Here is a 19,994-nt window from a genome sequence, read left to right on the forward strand (position 1 = left end):
GTTTGCTAACGCATGGGGGTGCTATTAGGAATTAATGGCATCCTCAGCAGCGCGTTTCTCTTGTTTTACAGGAATGCAATAGTGTGAACTTTGCCTTAATACATGCCAAAAGATTTCCAGAGCATACTCTATAGGGAAATGTATCCATTCTATTTCAGCAGGTCAGTGCAAAACAGAAACAGTGAGACAGATTATGCGACATGTCCAATAGAATGAAACCTGACCCTGACCACTTATTAACGTTGCATTTATTTAGGTTGAAAATCTGTCTCATCTACAGTGATATGTTTTTCACACACTTCAGCTAATCTGCTGAAGTTGGCTGCCCAGAATTTCAGACTCGGGGTCAAAAGTACACAGAAAACCTGTTGCATACACTTTACAAAATGAGATGTAGGCAGATTTGTGTCTAATTGTGTTGCTAATTTGCTTGATAAATATTGCCTAGTATTATTTTAATCTGTTGCCACTTATATAACACATATGTTCTGTGGCAAAAGGGTGGACTTTAATGCCTACACTCCGTACATATGTGTCACTGGTAGCATTGTTTCTGTGCTGAAAGTGTGCTTGATATGCTCTCCCAAGACAGAGACCGAGCTGTCAAAGACAGCTCTTGGACCCCACTAGCTCATCCCTTAGGTAACTGCCTTGATTTTTACACAAAAGTTGCACTGTTCAGAGTGCTGGAAAGATTTTTAAGCACTAACAGCTGACAAGGTATAATATGATTAAGCCAAAAAAAACATATTTCTCTTTTATAAGTGTTGCATTTATTTAGGTTTTGTTATTTTTGTTTCTTTTTTACATTATCTTATATACTTCTCCAACATTATATCTGCATTTATATTTCATTAATAATAATTAATAAAATACCACCTGCAAGGCAATTTAATTAGTTAAGGACATAAATGACAGCTAAAATGGTTCTGCTCCAGGCCACCTCCCCCCCCCCCAAAAAAATTAAAAGTCAGCAGCTACAAATACTATAGCTGCTGACTTTTAATAGTAGGGCACTTACCTGTCCATGCATCCAACCCAAGTGGCGCCACCATCATGACTAAGGGAAACCAATAGTGAAACCTTGCGGCTTCACCGCTGGTTTCCTACTGTGCATGAGCGAAGTGCGGTGTGCTTTGTGAATTGGCTGAAGTCCTCTGGGACCTTGGAAGTGCCCCAGAGGGCTGTGGGGGGTGCCGTGGTGAACTGATCCAGAAGTGGGAGGGGGTAACTGTCAAAACCAGGTACCTGCTCCCCCCTTCCCCCAAAAGGTGCCAAGTGTGGTAGTGGAAGGGGGGGGGTGAGGCAGAAAAGCACTTTTGGGTGGAACTCCTTTTAATGCTTGTTAGAACCTGCCACAGGGGCCTAGGCCCACCAGGGGGTGTCTCAGTCCCAAAAGGATTCCTAAACATTCAATAGAACGGGCTGTACAAACAACCATATTCTTTTTGTAAAAGAAAACTTTATTCCTCTCTGAGTAACAGCATCGCATCGAACACATACATTTCCTCTGATGCATTTTGCAATAATGTAGGGTTTAGTTGTAGAGGTAAACCTTACTTGGGTTCTCTTGCCAACTAATTGGAGGACCGTGCCAGACAATGGTGGGTGTGCACATGAAACTTGCTTTGCTGCTTCCTAATTAGCTTCAATAGTTACTGCTGAAATTTTATACATTGACACTTGAGCGACTTGTCATGCGATTTTGGACATCTAAGTCGAATGACAAGTCACCGCCCATTCTTTTTAATGGCACCCGTTCAAATTGGTGCAACTTAAAGTTGCAGCGACTTTGAAAAGGTGCCTGCACTACTTTAATGATACTTTGATTCAGAGGGTGTAAATTTGAATCAAAGTCGCATTTAATCGACACTGGAAATCATGCAACTTTGGAGTCAAGCAAATGTAAATGGAGTCTTAGCTGACACTACAGTTTCCATTATTTATTTATTAAAAACATTTATATACATTGTAACAGTGCTTTACGTTCTTTTTTTCACATCAGTCCCTGTCCACAGCACAGCCATCCAGAGCAGTCTGATTACAGCGAAGCACCAACACACCGCCCCCTAGTAAAACACTCCCAGCACACAGTTAACCTTTTCATCTCCCCTCATGTTAACCCCTTCCTGCCCATTGCCATTAGTACAGTGTCAGTGCTTGTTTTTAGCACTGATCACTGTATTTGTGTCACTGGGGATGTCAGTGATACCAAGTCAGTTCCCCCCAGTGTCAGAATGTCCTCCGCATTCCCGCTATAAGTCGCTGATCCCTGCAATTACTAGGAAAAATAAAAATGAAAAAAAAAATCCCAGTGTATATATACCACTATTTGTAAATGCTATAACTTTCATGTAAACCAATTAATTTACATGTATTGGGATTTTTTTTTAGCAAAGACATGTAGCAGAATACATTTTGGTGTAAATATATGACGAAATTTAATTTTTTTATTTTTTTTACTGGACATGTTTAATAGCAAAATGTCAAAATTATTATTTTTCTCAAAATTGTCGGTCTTTTTTCTTTTATAGCGCAAATAATAAAAATGCACAGGCGATCCAATACCACTGAAAGAAAGCTCAACTTATGGGAAAGAAAGGATGTAAATTTACTTTGGGTGCAGCGTTGCATGACCGCGCAATTATCAGTCAAAGTAATGCAGTGCCCTGGTCAGAAAGGGGGGTAAATCCTCAGGAGGGCAAGTGGTTAATAAGACATTCTCTAAGAAAAAGAAACACAACCATTCACAGCAAAAGTAATTAAGATTGGATAGCTGGTGAGATAAGGCAGGGAAGGGGCTCTGGAATTGGAGGGAGAGAAGTCACAGTAGTTAGAGTAGTCATAAAAATGTTGAATAGTGATTCAGGAAGATGAGGTCTACATTTAGACCATTATGTTTTGTGTCTAAAAGAATTATCATTCTTAGTTCAAATGTTTTCCTTTCCTGAGTAAAAGCAAGGGGAAACAGATTCATCTGATCTTAGATATATCCACTGTGAGAACGGTAAGGAAATGAAAAATAAGATATGCAAAAAATGAAATGCCTGCATTTATCTATAAGTATCTGTTTGAAGATTGCCATTACTAAACATTTCAAAAGGTGATATCGTTGTTGTCATTTTTAGGATAAGGGTGAAATTCCTCTTTAATGCATCAAAGTCATGGTTGAGCGGACACTGCTGCATATTCTGTTCTGGCCAGCAGATGGTGTAGGCACATGCTTAGCAACAGTGCACTGAGCCTGAGGAGCGTTAATGGTAACAGTCTAAGCCTCAGGGATGGAGGACCAGCAGGTGCCCGTGGGAGGAGAGCAAGTGCTGTTGGTTCCTTCAAGCTGTAAAATTTAAAATAATATTTTTCTCTTGAGACAGAGAGTCGACACAGCACCCATGACAATCTGAGCTCAGCAGAAATCAGCTTTTCATGTCCCAGTAGCAAAAGTGCTGATGCCATATGCCACATTGTAGTTTTAGTACAGTTGCTGCATCAAAAAATATGCATGCTGGATTTTTGTTTTTTGTGCTTCACTACAGTATTGTAATGCAAACTGGCCTTTTAGAAGATATTTAAACCTGCACCACTTGTCTTCTACATTCCCTTCATTTTGCTGCTGCAGCCTTTGTAACTATCTTCAGCGGTTAAAGGCTAAGTTCACCTTTTTTATTCTAAATTCCAGCTTCCCTATTTAGCAATATTCCATTAATGTATCTCTGTTGCAGAAAAGATAAAGCTTTCCCTAAATTTTAGGGCAGGCCTTACCTCAACCTCCATTTTCATGTATAGAAAACCTCCATGACTTCCTGCTATCTGTCATTTGGGTCATGAAAACTGTTAGAAGACTATTGCAGGCCATACAAGGTTCGAATTCTGAACAAGTTTTCTTTCGGAAATTGTAACTAAGAACTTTCTTTTGAATTTTCCACCATTAGTGGGCCCAAGCATTGGCCAATTTTCAGCCATAAAATTTGAGTGATCGGGCATGTTGGACATTTTTTGAAAAACAAACAAATGTCTAATCAATGATGGGAGAATTGTGTGAGAAATATAATTGAAAAAGAAATGAGCATGAGCTGTGATCTGAAAAGAAAAGGAGATTCCCAGCCACAAAAATTATTTTCTGTAACAGAAGGTGAAATTGAAGGCTTGGTTGATCAAATTTCAAAATCAATGGTGGATTACAAAACGCATGAAATTCCCGATTTACTAAAGAAATTTTTTTTCAGAATTCGAGCCATGTATGGCCTGTGTAAGGAAGTAGTTCAGCAGCTGACCTCATTAACACACCCTGCACTTGTTCTCTCCCTCCAAAAGATTGCTCCTGCAGTTACATGCGCTCATTATCAGTGAACACCATTCTCCCTGAACACATACCCAGTGTTTTCCTCTGCTGACCGATCGTTTACCTTCTTCCATAGATCATTCATTTGCAGAGAGTGAAGGAGCCCCTGACCCCTGCACTCTGTTCATTATGTATTCCTGACCCCTGCACTCTGTGCGTTATGTAACCCTGAACCCTTACACAATCCTAACTTCTTTATTCTGTGCCTTACAAAATCCTAGCCTATGCATGTGTTGTACACCCCTGTCCACTCTACTCTGTGCATTACACACTCCTGACCCCTGCACTCTGTTCATTATGTATTCCTGACCCCTGCACTCTGTGCATTATGTAACCCTGAACCCTTACACAATCCTAACTTCTTTATTCTGTGCCTTACAAAATCCTGGCCTGTGCATGTGCTGTACACCCCTGTCCACTCTACTCTGTGCATTACACACTCCTGACCCCTGCAGTTTCTACATTACACATTCCTCTTCCCTAGCTCTGAGTCTTACACATCTTTGACCCCTGCACTCTTGCATTACACACTGCTGACCCCTGCATTATGTGTGTTACACATCCCTGAGTCCTACACTTCGTACATTACAAATCTGCATGCTCCATAGTCCCTGACAATTTTAAGCTCTTCTTTAACCACTTCAATAATAGGCACTTATACCCCCTTCCTGCCCAGGCCAATTTTCAGCTTTCAGAGTTGTCGCACTTTGAATGACAATTGCGCGGTCATGCAACATTGTACCCATATGACATTTGTATCATTTTTTTCACACAAATAGAGCTTTCTTTTGGTGGTATTTATTCACCACTGAGTTTTTATTTTTTGCTAAATAAAACAAAAAACACCTGAAACTTTAAAACAAAAAACACTTTTCTTCGTTTCTGTTATAAAATTTTGCAAATAAATAACATTTCTTCATAAATTTAGATCAAAATGTATTCTGCTACATTTTGTTTGTGAAAATAATAATAGTAATTGAATTTGTATTTATTTTCAAATGTTTCTATTATTTTTTATTACATTTTTTTCTTTTTTTTACCAATTTTTTTTCAGCACACTGTGACCAAAGCAATACAATGTTACCATAGTAACATTGAATTACTCTGGGCAAGTGATCAGGATTTTTTTTTTAACACATTATGATTGCTAATACCAATGTATTTCATTGATATTTGCAATCATTGTTACTGAATGAAACTGATTAATTCAGTCTTTTGTTGTGATTAGCTGTGATTGAGCAAAGCTGATCACATGATACAGATGGGCTGTGATTGGCCCTTTCTGTATCATGTGACTGCCTTGACCAGTCACAGCTTACAACATAATTGTATACAATGGATGGCATGACAGGAAGCCATCCATTGTATACAATTGACATGTGATCTGCTGTGATTGGTCACAGCGGTCACATGACACAGGCAACGGGCCGGTGTAGTGATATGTCATCAGCTGTGTCCCATGGACATAGCCAGTGACAGACTGCGCTGCTGTGCGGCCCGTGGCCGCGTGAATGACTTGTTTTGACAGGACGTCATATGATGCCCAGTCACAATGACAAGCCGTCAATCTGCTATAGACCGGGCGGGGTAGGGTCCCTGTAATTTCCAGTGTACAGAAAAGCATATGCGTATGATATGGTTTATTTGGCTGATGGGTAGAAGGACTTTGGCATATGTGTGCTATGGATATACCGAGTGGGATAAGGTTTTATTGAATATTGCCTCTTTTAGCCCTTCCCAGTTTTAGCACAATTTGGCCTCAGCTGCTTTTTGCCACAGTGCGCTCTGTGTGCCGCGTTGTAATCTCCATAAAATGCCCACAGGTGCCTCAAGTCTTTTGCAATCCTAGCAATGACCCTCGCTAGAGAATTACTTTAATCCTAATGCTACTGTGGTTTCCAACACTAACCATAGAGGTTTAAACCACAGGCATAACCTAGGTGATTTTCAGCATTCAAGCTGCTAAATCACATATGATCAGTTTGTTTTCCTAAAGTAGAAAACTGATATAAATAATTGTGTTTTCTTTGTTTAAAGCCTAACTCCAGGTTTCCTTTCACTTGAAAGGAAACTGGCCCAAACTAAGTATTTTGATTTCTAATACATATGTCCGCTGTCAACGCTCTATAAACTGTATGTAGCATCAGCTACATACAGTGCTGAATTCCGGCAGTGGTACAGGGACTTCCTGTCCTGTTCCTGGAACAAAGTTAAAGTGCAGTTCCAGTCAAACCTAAAAAAAAATAAAGTCAGCAGCTACAAAAACTGTAGCTGCTGACTTTTATAAACAGCCACTCACCTGTCCCTCGATCCAGCGTTGTACCAACCGCGGCCGGTATCATTGGCCGTCCTTGATCCGCTTGATGAGCCGGCATCCTAAGTGTGCGCGCTTGGTTGTGACAGCTTGCGGCTTCACAGCCAGGTGCCTCCTGTGCATGCGCAAGTAGTGCTGCACCTTGTGAATGATCCTGTAGTCTTCTGAGACCTGTCACGTATCTCAGAACACTACGGGGAGGGAGTACAACCTCCACCTCCAATTGGCAGTTGCAGCGGAAGTGGGAGTGGGTACCTGTCAAAACCAGGAACCCGTTTCCACACCCCGCTCCCTAAAGGTGCCAATTCCTTAGTAAAACTGTAGCTGCTGACACACTTACACACACACTTACCTGTCCCAGGGTCCAGCGATGTGCTCACCCTTCTTACATAGTTGGTCTGGCTGAAAAAAGACAAAAGTCTTCTCTCCACGGTGCCGGAATCTCAACTGTGGGCATCAGACTGTGACAGCTTGTGGCTTCACAGCCGAGTGCCTACTGCGCATGTGCGAGTCACGCTGCACATCCTAATTGGTCCAGCATTCTTCTGGGAACTGTGAAGGTTCCCAGGAGACTGCGGGAGAAAGGTGGAGGCAGCCGAACTTCTGTCTCACTTCGCCATAGAAAACTGAGCTGGAAGTGGGAGCTGGTACCTGTCAAAACAAGGTACCAGCTCCCCCCCAAAAGGTGCCAAATATGGCAGTGGAGGGAAGAGGCAAACAAGCGGAGCTTTCACTTTTGGGTGGAACTCTGCTTTAAAGCGGAACTTCCTGTTTTGGGTAGAGCTCTGCTTTAAGTTAGAGTGTGTACTGCTTAGCCAATCACAGGAAGCAGGGCAGATGGCAGGAAGATGGGCAAATGACATCATGATCTCTGCCTCAGCAAATCAGAGGAAACCTTGTATTTATTTATAAAATACAAAGCTTCCTGTGAATGGCTGAACAGGGATCATCCCAACTCAATTTTATTCAAGGACGGGGACAGGAGGTCCTTATACTGCTGCCAGAACACAGCACTGTACACTGAATGTAGCTCATGCTACCGTTTAGCTGGCTGATGTATTAGAAATGGAAATTTTTTAGGCCAGCTTGCCCCAAACAAACTAATTAAAGTGAAATGAAACCTGGGGTTAGGCTTTAAGCTATTATGTGATAAAACATTAAAAGTGCCCCTTTTTAATAGGTTTGGATAGAATATGGAAAAATCACTATCCTTGTCTGTTAATGGATACTTTATAAATTCACTCTTGCAGTGGTCATTGCTGTATCAGTCTACAACTCTACTTGCACTTATCAACAAAGCCTTTATAGCCCTGGTGCTCAACATGCGGCCGACAGTACTCTGCATGTGTCCTGCGGCGTCTGTGGTTGTGTTGGCCACCTACAGCACTGGCAGAGTCTCACATTTCGGCCACTGCAGCAGCATTCAAAATAAATGGCATTGTAATGTACCTCACCACCAGTTGTCCATTACTATGGTTCGTGATAACGAACACTACCACAAAACAGATTCTTAAATGAGCCTTAAACGACTTTCTGTATTAGGGCCTTTTCAGACCAGTGAACTGTAGTACTGTGTGTATAAATGCACATTTTACCACGCGATGCTGCAACGTACAGAAATAAGTGCAAGGCATTAGAGTGCATTCATTTTGAATGGCACCACAAGGCGTATATAAAGTGCACTACAACACACCTGCATCTTTTTATGCATCACAACACACAGATGTGAACCACATGTGTACTGTACTTGGCAGCATTAAGAAAATGGTGCAGGTCCTTTTTTTTTTATGTGCGTGTGTGCACTATCTATGGGCTATTTATCTTCAAGTACGGACGCCCCAGTGTGACCCTTTAGATATGTACGACACTTGAGTCCCTCTATATTTACAAATGTTTACTTACATTGCCTTCACTTGTACAAAAAAAAACCATTACTCTCAATAGTTACATATTGAGCTAGCCAATATTATGCCTTTAAGGTAAATTATTTTATGCAGCAATAAAAAGACTAAGTAATTTAATCATAAGTGGAACATTTGACCTGAGCTGTGGCGATTGTTTTAGTATGATTAAATGAGTTCAATAATTAATCACTTCCAGGTGCAGAAACTTATGTCTGCCAATAAGCCCAATAGAAAAGCTGAAATTAATAATGCAGTGTTAGTGCCATTTGCAAGTATAATCCACTATATTGGCTGTTGTTATGGACATAACCTTTCACTGCTCTAGGCTATATTTACCATTGCATGACAGTGTTAGATGAAATAAACTTAGTTTTTCCAGAGAAAAAAACTAACTGCAGCTTCCTTGGTGTCATGTCAGATGGATATTTTTAGATGCATTTGTCCCTCCTGCTTAGCCACTGCAATTCAGCCTTCATATGATTGAATCTCTTCTGTCACACAGTAAGGGGAAAACAATCCAGTTTAAAAAAAACACTCCATGCAGTTATTTTGAAAGTTGGTGTTGCTTACATTTAAGGAGGCAAAATACACTGATGCTTTGGAAAGCATTGTATGATCTGCATGTTGCAGTAAACCCAGGTAGGGAGTTCTACTGCTAGATTAGTCTGCTTCATGACCAGCAAGATCTGCTATATACAAATAGATGTAAAATGACTTGGCTTTATATTTGAGAATTATTTCTGTTGAATAAGAAAGTGAAGAAGAAATAGCAATAAATAATGGTTGATGTATCAACCTGTAGTGGTTTTTAACAATGGAAAAATATGGTTAAAAAATGTTTTTATATTTACATATATATTTGAGCTCAAAAGTTTGCATATCCTGGCAAAAATCTTAACATTTTGGCATTGATATTGATAAAAAAATCCCAGTTACAATACACCCAACAACACCTTGACACGCCTCACCAGTCTTTTTTGTGGCATTGGCGCAGTAAAGGGTTCTTTCTGACAACTCGACCATGCAGCTCATTTTTGTTCAGGTATTGTTGTATTGTGCTCCTTTAAAAACAACCACTCCCGTCTTTTTCCAGAGCAGCCTGTATCTCTCCTGAGGCTACCTGTGGGTTTTAGTTTGCATCCTGAACAATTCTTCTGTCAATTTTGGCAGCAGTCTTTCTTGGTCTACCTGACCTTGGCTTGGTATCAAGAGATCCCTGAATTTTCCACTTCCTATTAGGTGATTGAACAGTACTGACTGGCATATTGAAGGCTTTGGATATCTTTTTATATCCTTTTTCATTATCTTGTTACGCAGGTGTTTTGACAGTTCTGTTCTGCTCCCCATGACTCAGTATCAAGCCTGCTCTGTGCATCCATGTGAGAGCTAACAAACTCACTGACTATTTATAGGCAGACATTAATTGCAATTTAAAAAGCCACAGATGTGGAAAATTAACCTTTAATTGCCATTTTAACTTGTGTGTGTCTGTACCAAGGCCAAACATTCCAGTGTATGTAAACTTTTGATCAGGACCATTTGGGTGATTTCTGTTATCACTATGATTTAAAAAGGAACCAAACAACTATGTGATAATAACTGGCTTCACATGATCACTATCCATAAAAAGTGGCATGATCAGTCATATTTTCAGTATTAATGCCAACGTTCCCGATTTTTGCCAAGGCATGCAATCCTTTGAGCACAACTGTGTGTATATATATATATATATATATATATATATATATATATATATTTATTTATTTATTGTGTGTGTGTATAAATTATACACATACACAAAAAGTAAGATAAATTATTCTCACTTCCCTTGGATACAAACAGCAGTACTGTGTATGGGAGTCCCCTAGGAGAGATAGAAGATTGCACACCTGCAAAACAGTAACGTGATAATTATTATTTGGTCACCTTCAACCCCAAACATGACTGTTTTTATTGAAATGAGGGACTATACTACTGATGCCAAATAATAGAGGGAAGGGTTTTGTGCTGCTCTTGGGATCCAATGGAAAGGAAAGTGGTGATGATCATGCACCTAATTTCCTTGCATTCTACATGCCAATGGTAAATACATATGTCATTTAGTGTGAATAAACTAAGGATGGAAAGCTATTGTAAAGTCAATTGCAGAAGGTTTCATTTTACGCTGTTACCTTTGCTCAGGCTTTATTGCCGCAAAAGCAAACACGAAATACTTAGAATACTTAGCTGCATACTCATAATCTGACTTCAGTGAGGCCTTATTGAGTTCCATAAATTGTAGTTTAACCTTTAGTCCTTTATTCTTTCATAGCTAAAAAAAGACAGTTACAAGTAGGAGAAATATTCTGATATTTACAAGATACATCCGGTCCAGAGAAGGGCAACTAAAATGGTGCAAGGTCTAAATTATACAACATATTAGGAAAGACAATACAAACCTGAAATACTGCTGTTTTCTAGCTGGCCTATGAAATTATGGGCCCTTTTTCTTTTCCAGCAGAGGTGGGCGGTCCATATTCCTGCTCACATAATGATTTGTGGTTGTGATTTAATGAGAAAGAATAGGTTGGCATTAGAGATGAGCGAATCGAACCTGGCAAAGTGGAATTCGTTTCGAATATCAGGAAAAATTGGATTCGCATCGAATCCGAATTTTAGCAAACTTCGGGTGCACGAATCGAATTTTTCCCGATCAGCCGGCAAAAGTGTCACTGCAGAGAGCTCCGCTATTTCTGACAGTTCTGACAGTTCATTTACAGCGGTTGAAACATTGTATCTATTTGTTTCCATTTAGGATACAGATGTTTTTATTCGGAAATAAATAGATACAATGTTTCAACCGCTGTAAATGTGAAGGAACTGTCAGAGAACTGTCAGAAATAGCGGAGCTCTCTGCAGATACACTTTTTGCTGTACTGGAATACTTCTTCTTTTCATTCTTCTTCTTCTTTTCATTCTTCTTCTTCTTCTTCTTTTCATTCTTCTTCTTCTTTTCATTCTTCTTTTCATTCTTCTTCTTTTCATTCTTCTTTTCATTCTTCTTCTTCTTCTTTTCATTCTTCTTCTTCTTTTCATTCTTCTTTTCATTCTTCTTCTTCTTCTTTTCATTCTTCTTCTTCTTTTCATTCTTCTTTTCATTCTTCTTCTTCTTCTTTTCATTCTTCTTCTTCTTCTTTTCATTCTTCTTTTCATTCTTCTTCTTCTTCTTTTCATTCTTCTTTTCATTCTTCTTCTCATTCTTCTTCTCATTCTTCTTTTCATTCTTCTTCTTCTTCTTTTCATTCTTCTTTTCATTCTTCTCATTCTTCTTTTCATTCTTCTCATTCTTCTTTTCATTCTTCTTTTCATTCTTCTTCTTCTTCTTTTTTTCATTCTTCTTCTTTTTATTCTTCTTCTTCTTCTTTTCATTCTTCTTCTTCTTTTCATTCTTCTTTTCATTCTTCTCATTCTTCTTCTTTTCATTCTTCTTCTTTTCATTCTTCTTCTTCTTCTTCTTTTCATTCTTCTTCTTCTTTTCATTCTTCTTTTCATTCTTCTCATTCTTCTTTTCATTCTTCTTCTTCTTCTTTTCATTCTTCTTCTTCTTCTTTTCATTCTTCTTCTTTTCATTCTTCTTCTTCTTCTTTTCATTCTTCTTTTCATTCTTCTTCTTCTTCTTTTCATTCTTCTTTTCATTCTTCTTCTTCTTCTTTTTTTCATTCTTCTTTTCATTCTTCTTTTCATTCTTCTTCTCATTCTTCTTTTCATTCTTCTTTTCATTCTTCTTCTTTTCATTCTTCTTCTTCTTCTTTTCATTCTTCTTCTTCTTCTTTTCATTCTTCTTTTCATTCTTCTTCTTCTTCTCATTCTTCTTTTCATTCTTCTTCTTCTTTTCATTCTTCTTCTTCTTCTTTTCATTCTTCTTTTCATTCTTCTTCTTCTTCTTTTCATTCTTCTTCTTTTCATTCTTCTTCTTCTTCTTTTCATTCTTCTCATTCTTCTTTTCATTCTTCTTCTTCTTCTTTTCATTCTTCTTTTCATTCTTCTTCTTCTTTTCATTCTTCTTCTTCTTTTCATTCTTCTTCTTTTCATTCTTCTTTTCATTCTTCTTTTCATTCTTCTTCTTCTTCTTCTCATTCTTCTTTTCATTCTTCTTCTTCTTCTTTTCATTCTTCTTTTCATTCTTCTCATTCTTCTTCTCATTCTTCTTCTTTTCATTCTTCTTCTTTTCATTCTTCTTCTTCTTCTTTTCATTCTTCTTTTCATTCTTCTTCTTCTTCTTTTCATTCTTCTTCTTCTTTTCATTCTTCTTTTCATTCTTCTTTTCATTCTTCTTCTTCTTTTCATTCTTCTTCTTTTCATTCTTCTTTTCATTCTTCTTCTTCTTCTTTTCATTCTTCTTCTTCTTCTTTTCATTCTTCTTTTCATTCTTCTTCTCATTCTTCTTTTCATTCTTCTTTTCATTCTTCTCATTCTTCTTTTCATTCTTCTCATTCTTCTTCTTCTTCTTTTCATTCTTCTTCTTCTTTTCATTCTTCTTTTCATTCTTCTCATTCTTCTTTTCATTCTTCTTCTTCTTCTTTTCATTCTTCTTCTTTTCATTCTTCTTCTTCTTCTTTTCATTCTTCTTCTTTTCATTCTTCTTCTTCTTCTTTTCATTCTTCTTTTCATTCTTCTTTTCATTCTTCTTCTCATTCTTCTTTTCATTCTTCTTCTTCTTTTCATTCTTCTTTTTCTTCTTTTTTTCATTCTTCTTTTCATTCTTCTTTTCATTCTTCTTCTTCTTCTTTTCATTCTTCTTTTCATTCTTCTTCTTCTTCTTTTTTTCATTCTTCTTTTCATTCTTCTTCTCATTCTTCTTCTCATTCTTCTTTTCATTCTTCTTTTCATTCTTCTTTTCATTCTTCTTCTCATTCTTCTTTTCATTCTTCTTCTTTTCATTCTTCTTCTTCTTCTTTTCATTCTTCTTCTTCTTTTCATTCATTCTTCTTCTTCTTTTCATTCTTCTTCTTTTCATTCTTCTTCTTCTTCTTTTCATTCTTCTTTTCATTCTTCTTCTTCTTCTTTTCATTCTTCTTTTCATTCTTCTTCTTCTTCTTTTTTTCATTCTTCTTTTCATTCTTCTTTTCATTCTTCTTCTCATTCTTCTTTTCATTCTTCTTTTCATTCTTCTTCTTTTCATTCTTCTTCTTCTTCTTTTCATTCTTCTTCTTCTTCTTTTCATTCTTCTTTTCATTCTTCTTCTTCTTCTCATTCTTCTTTTCATTCTTCTTCTTCTTTTCATTCTTCTTCTTCTTCTTTTCATTCTTCTTTTCATTCTTCTTCTTCTTCTTTTCATTCTTCTTCTTTTCATTCTTCTTCTTCTTCTTTTCATTCTTCTCATTCTTCTTTTCATTCTTCTTCTTCTTCTTTTCATTCTTCTTTTCATTCTTCTTCTTCTTTTCATTCTTCTTCTTCTTTTCATTCTTCTTCTTTTCATTCTTCTTTTCATTCTTCTTTTCATTCTTCTTCTTCTTCTTCTCATTCTTCTTTTCATTCTTCTTCTTCTTCTTTTCATTCTTCTTTTCATTCTTCTCATTCTTCTTTTCATTCTTCTTCTTTTCATTCTTCTTCTTTTCATTCTTCTTCTTCTTCTTTTCATTCTTCTTTTCATTCTTCTTCTTCTTCTTTTCATTCTTCTTCTTCTTTTCATTCTTCTTTTCATTCTTCTTTTCATTCTTCTTCTTCTTTTCATTCTTCTTCTTTTCATTCTTCTTTTCATTCTTCTTCTTCTTCTTTTCATTCTTCTTCTTCTTCTTTTCATTCTTCTTTTCATTCTTCTTCTCATTCTTCTTTTCATTCTTCTTTTCATTCTTCTCATTCTTCTTTTCATTCTTCTCATTCTTCTTCTTCTTCTTTTCATTCTTCTTCTTCTTTTCATTCTTCTTTTCATTCTTCTCATTCTTCTTTTCATTCTTCTTCTTCTTCTTTTCATTCTTCTTCTTTTCATTCTTCTTCTTCTTCTTTTCATTCTTCTTCTTTTCATTCTTCTTCTTCTTCTTTTCATTCTTCTTTTCATTCTTCTTTTCATTCTTCTTCTCATTCTTCTTTTCATTCTTCTTCTTCTTCTTTTCATTCTTCTTTTTCTTCTTTTTTTCATTCTTCTTTTCATTCTTCTTTTCATTCTTCTTCTTCTTCTTTTCATTCTTCTTTTCATTCTTCTTCTTCTTCTTTTTTTCATTCTTCTTTTCATTCTTCTTCTCATTCTTCTTCTCATTCTTCTTTTCATTCTTCTTTTCATTCTTCTTTTCATTCTTCTTCTCATTCTTCTTTTCATTCTTCTTCTTTTCATTCTTCTTCTTCTTCTTTTCATTCTTCTTCTTCTTTTCATTCTTCTTCTTCTTTTCATTCATTCTTCTTCTTCTTTTCATTCTTCTTTTCATTCTTCTTCTTCTTCTCATTCTTCTTTTCATTCTTCTTCTTCTTCTTCTTCTTTTCATTCTTCTTCTTCTTCTTTTCATTCTTCTTCTTTTCATTCTTCTTCTTCTTTTCATTCTTCTCATTCTTCTTTTCATTCTTCTTCTCATTCTTCTTTTCATTCTTCTTCTTCTTCTTTTCATTCTTCTTTTCATTTTTCTTCTTCTTTTCATTCTTCTTCTTCTTCTTCTTTTCATTCTTCTTCTTCTTCTTCTTCTCATTCTTCTTTTCATTCTTCTTCTTCTTCTTTTCATTCTTCTTTTCATTCTTCTCATTCTTCTTCTCATTCTTCTTTTCATTCTTCTTCTTCTTCTTTTCATTCTTCTTTTCATTCTTCTTCTCATTCTTCTTTTCATTCTTCTTCTTCTTCTTTTCATTCTTCTCATTCTTCTTTTCATTCTTCTCATTCTTCTTTTCATTCTTCTTTTCATTCTTCTTCTTCTTCTTTTCATTCTTCTTCTTCTTCTTTTCATTCTTCTTCTTCTTTTCATTCTTCTTTTCATTCTTCTCATTCTTCTTTTCATTCTTTTTCTTCTTCTTTTCATTCTTCTTCTTCTTCTTTTCATTCTTCTTCTTTTCATTCTTCTTCTTCTTCTTTTCATTCTTCTTTTCATTCTTCTTTTCATTCTTCTTCTCATTCTTCTTTTCATTCTTCTTCTTCTTCTTTTCATTCTTCTTTTCATTCTTCTTCTTCTTCTTTTTTTCATTCTTCTTTTCATTCTTCTTTTCATTCTTCTTTTCATTCTTCTTTTCATTCTTCTTCTCATTCTTCTTCTCATTCTTCTTTTCATTCTTCTTTTCATTCTTCTCATTCTTCTTTTCATTCTTCTTTTCATTCTTCTTCTTTTCATTCTTCTTCTTCTTCTTTTCATTCTTCTTCTTCTTCTTTTCATTCTTCTTTTCATTCTTCTTCTTCTTCTTCTCATTCTTCTTTTCATTCTTCTTCTTCTTCTTCTTTTCATTCTTCTTCTTCTTCTTTTCATTCTTCTTTTCATTCTTCTTCTTCTTCTTTTCATTCTTCTTCTTTTCATTCTTCTTCTTCTTCTTTTCATTCTTCTCATTCTTCTTTTCATTCTTCTTCTCATTCTTCTTTTCATTCTTCTTTTCATTCTTCTTCTTCTTTTCATTCTTCTTCTTTTCATTCTTCTTTTCATTCTTCTTCTTCTTCTTCTCATTCTTCTTTTCATTCTTCTTCTTCTTCTTTTCATTCTTCTTTTCATTCTTCTCATTCTTCTTCTCATTCTTCTTCTTCTTTTCATTCTTCTTCTTTTCATTCTTCTTCTTCTTCTTTTCATTCTTCTTTTCATTCTTCTTCTTCTTCTTTTCATTCTTCTTCTTCTTTTCATTCTTCTTTTCATTCTTCTTTTCATTCTTCTTCTTCTTCTTTTCATTCTTCTTTTCATTCTTCTTCTTCTTCTTTTCATTCTTCTTCTTCTTCTTTTCATTCTTCTTTTCATTCTTCTTCTTCTTCTTTTCATTCTTCTTCTCATTCTTCTTCTCATTCTTCTTTTCATTCTTCTTCTCATTCTTCTTCTCATTCTTCTTTTCATTCTTCTTCTTCTTCTTTTCATTCTTCTTTTCATTCTTCTCATTCTTCTTTTCATTCTTCTTCTCATTCTTCTTCTCATTCTTCTTTTCATTCTTCTTCTTCTTCTTTTCATTCTTCTTTTCATTCTTCTCATTCTTCTTTTCATTCTTCTCATTCTTCTTTTCATTCTTCTTTTCATTCTTCTTTTCATTCTTCTTCTTCTTCTTTTCATTCTTCTTCTTCTTTTCATTCTTCTTTTCATTCTTCTCATTCTTCTTTTCATTCTTCTTCTTCTTCTTTTCATTCTTCTTTTCATTCTTCTTCTTCTTCTTTTCGTTCTTCTTTTCATTCTTCTTCTTCTTCTTCTTTTCATTCTTCTTCTTCTTCTTCTTTTCATTCTTCTTCTTTTCATTCTTCTTCTTCTTCTTTTCATTCTTCTTTTCATTCTTCTTCTCATTCTTCTTTTCATTTTTCTTCTTCTTTTTTTCATTCTTCTTTTCATTCTTCTTTTCATTCTTCTTTTCATTCTTCTTTTCATTCTTCTTCTCATTCTTCTTCTTCTTCTTTTCATTCTTCTTTTCATTCTTCTCATTCTTCTTTTCATTCTTCTTCTCATTCTTCTTTTCATTCTTCTTCTTTTCATTCTTCTTCTTCTTCTTTTCATTCTTCTTCTTCTTTTCATTCATTCTTCTTCTTCTTCTCATTCTTCTTCTTCTTTTCATTCATTCTTCTTCTTCTTCTCATTCTTCTTCTTCTTTTCATTCATTCTTCTTCTTCTTTTCATTCTTCTTTTCATTCTTCTTCTTCTTCTCATTCTTCTTTTCATTCTTCTTCTTCTTCTTCTTTTCATTCTTCTTCTTCTTTTCATTCTTCTTCTTCTTCTTTTCATTCTTCTTCTTTTCATTCTTCTTCTTCTTCTTCTTTTCATTCTTCTTTTCATTTTTCTTCTTCTTTTCATTCTTCTTCTTCTTCTTTTCATTCTTCTTTTCATTCTTCTTCTTCTTCTTCTCATTCTTCTTTTCATTCTTCTTCTTCTTCTTTTCATTCTTCTTTTCATTCTTCTCATTCTTCTTCTCATTCTTCTTCTCATTCTTCTTCTTCTTTTCATTCTTCTTTTCATTCTTCTTCTTCTTCTTTTCATTCTTCTTTTCATTCTTCTTCTTCTTCTTTTCATTCTTCTTCTTCTTCTTCTTCTTCTTCTTCTTCTTCTTCTTCTTCTTCTTCGTGCCCCGTGACTGCCCAAATGAGTGAAGTGTGCGGTGATTCTAAGATCGACGGCACTCATCTGCATGTCATACTGACTGTCAGTATTATTTCTCTTCCCCAGCAGACTCCAAGGGCATTTAAATTAAAGGTACAGTGTTCTGCACTAATATAAAGGCTCTCTGAAGCCTAGAAACCCTTTTAATAAGTTAAATTCGCGGCGAATAAATTCGCATCGAATCGAATTTCTCCCGCAAATTCGGCGAATCAGCCGAATCGAATTTTTGAATAATTCGCTCATCTCTAGTTGGCATGATGACGCACCCCCAATGGCATGACTATGACAGCCTGGGCTCACAGCAGTGGGTTGAAATCACTGTCATTCATCTCAAAAGACTAGTGACACCTAATGAGGGAAAGGATCTTCTTTTGGGAACAGCACCAGAATGACTACTGAAGCACAGCCTAATTTTTTTTAAACCTTGGCTACTGCTTTAAATGTTTATATGAAAAAAAAACATTTCACATATTGTGTATATATAGTAAAGATGGAGAGCACAGGGGCTGAATGGTTAGCATTTCAGCATGGCAATACTAGGGTCATTGGTTTGAATCCCAACCACATTACCATCTGCCTGGAGTTTGTTCTTCCCGTGCCTGCGTGGGCTTCCTCTGGGTACTCCGATTGCTTCGCACACTCCAAAGACATGCTGGCAGGTTAATTGGCTCCTGTCTAGATTGACCCAAGTATGTATGAATGTAAGTTAGGGACCTTAGATTGTACACTCCTTGAGGGTTAGGGACTGCTGTAAATGTTTTATATTTATATATATATATATATATATATATATATATATATATATATATATAGTATTGCGTAAATTAAAGTTGCCATATAAGTACCTGTAATAATAAAGATAACAGATGTAAAACATCAGTGCCAACAAATCTTAAAGTGCCAGTGCACATTGCAAAATATGCCCTAAATACAAACTTTTGCTACATATTATTTTCAACCTGTATAACAAATCAAATATGTGCTTTATTAGTTGCATATTTTATTCATTATATTGTTTGATAGCATAGGTTTTGTCCGCACCCAAGCCAATTCTTCAATCGGTTTTGGGTCCAGTCGCTGGCATCTTAAGTAAGAAAAACCAGCAGTGAAGCCTTGCGGCTTCACAGTCAGTTCCCACAGTTCCCACTGCGCATGTGCTTTGTGAATGATCCCGCAGTCTTCTTGGACCTGTGATGTGCCCAAGTAGGGAAGGAGAGGGGGGCCGAACTTCTGCTCAGATTGCAGCAATCTGAGCTAAGGTGGGAGTGGTTACCTGTCAAAACCAGGTACCCCCCCCCAAAAAAAGTCCCAATAATTAAAGAGGAGGGGGGTGCAAACAAGTGGAACTTCCCCATTTGGGTGAAGTTCCACTTTAAAGTGCATATTACCATAATGTTATTTTGATACTCAGATTTTAATAGACCCTCTGTGTAACCATTCTGTTTAAAGCCTAAAAAAATTAAAACATTGCATTTAAATTCAATGAATGTAGAACAATTCTGACATAACCTACATAAGGGTAAGGGTGTTTGGGGGTGGGGCATCATGTATCATAACCCTAACCTTGAAGTCATTACAATCCAGTTCTTTGAGCCTTGTTCCTAAATCTTTAAGGGTACCTTCATCAATAGGGATCTTGTAGATACAAGTAGGACACTCCTAGTCCCTAGGATAGATCACACTTACTCACCCAGGAAGGAAGTGGGTCCACACTTGAAATAGTATTCATTAATTTACCTGACCCTGAAAGAACAGGATGACAAAGGAGGTGGAATACCCATAATTCAAATACTGTAGGTCTCCTACAGATTCTTTACATGCAGTCTTTGGGTGGGTTTCAGCATCCAGACACCTCACACATACCTTCTTCTGCTGAACATCAGCCACAGTTTATTGAATTGCAACGGAACTCTGTTCCAGTGATGTCTCTAGTAGGATATCTCTTCCTAGGTCCAAATAGCCTGCCTTCATAAAGAGAGGGGTGCCTCAAAACCAGGCACACAGTCCTCTCAACAGCCATCCTTTCCCAAGCAGAGCTGAAGTACCCCCTTATTCTAAGAGCGAAAAATGACTCCTTTCCTGAGCAGGGAAAGGGCTAAAGTACCCCCTTATTATTCTAAGAGGGAAAAAGGACTCATTTCCTGAGCAGGGAAAGGGCTAAAGTACCCTCTTATTCTAAGAGGGAAAAAGGACTCATTTCCTGAGCAGGG

General features: G+C 36.3%; 1 protein-coding gene across 3 annotated transcripts in view; it reads left to right on the forward strand.

Moving 5' to 3' along the window:
• The window catches only part of SNCB (synuclein beta), a 124,119-nt gene that overhangs the window by 96,862 nt on the left and 7,263 nt on the right, over window positions 1-19,994 (forward strand). The gene's annotated exons all lie outside the window — the stretch shown is intronic.

The sequence above is a fragment of the Staurois parvus genome, unplaced genomic scaffold, assembly GCF_062004578.1.
Source record: "Staurois parvus isolate SC_StPar_1 unplaced genomic scaffold, SC_StPar_1.0 ptg000025l, whole genome shotgun sequence".
Lineage (NCBI taxonomy): Eukaryota > Metazoa > Chordata > Amphibia > Anura > Ranidae > Staurois > Staurois parvus.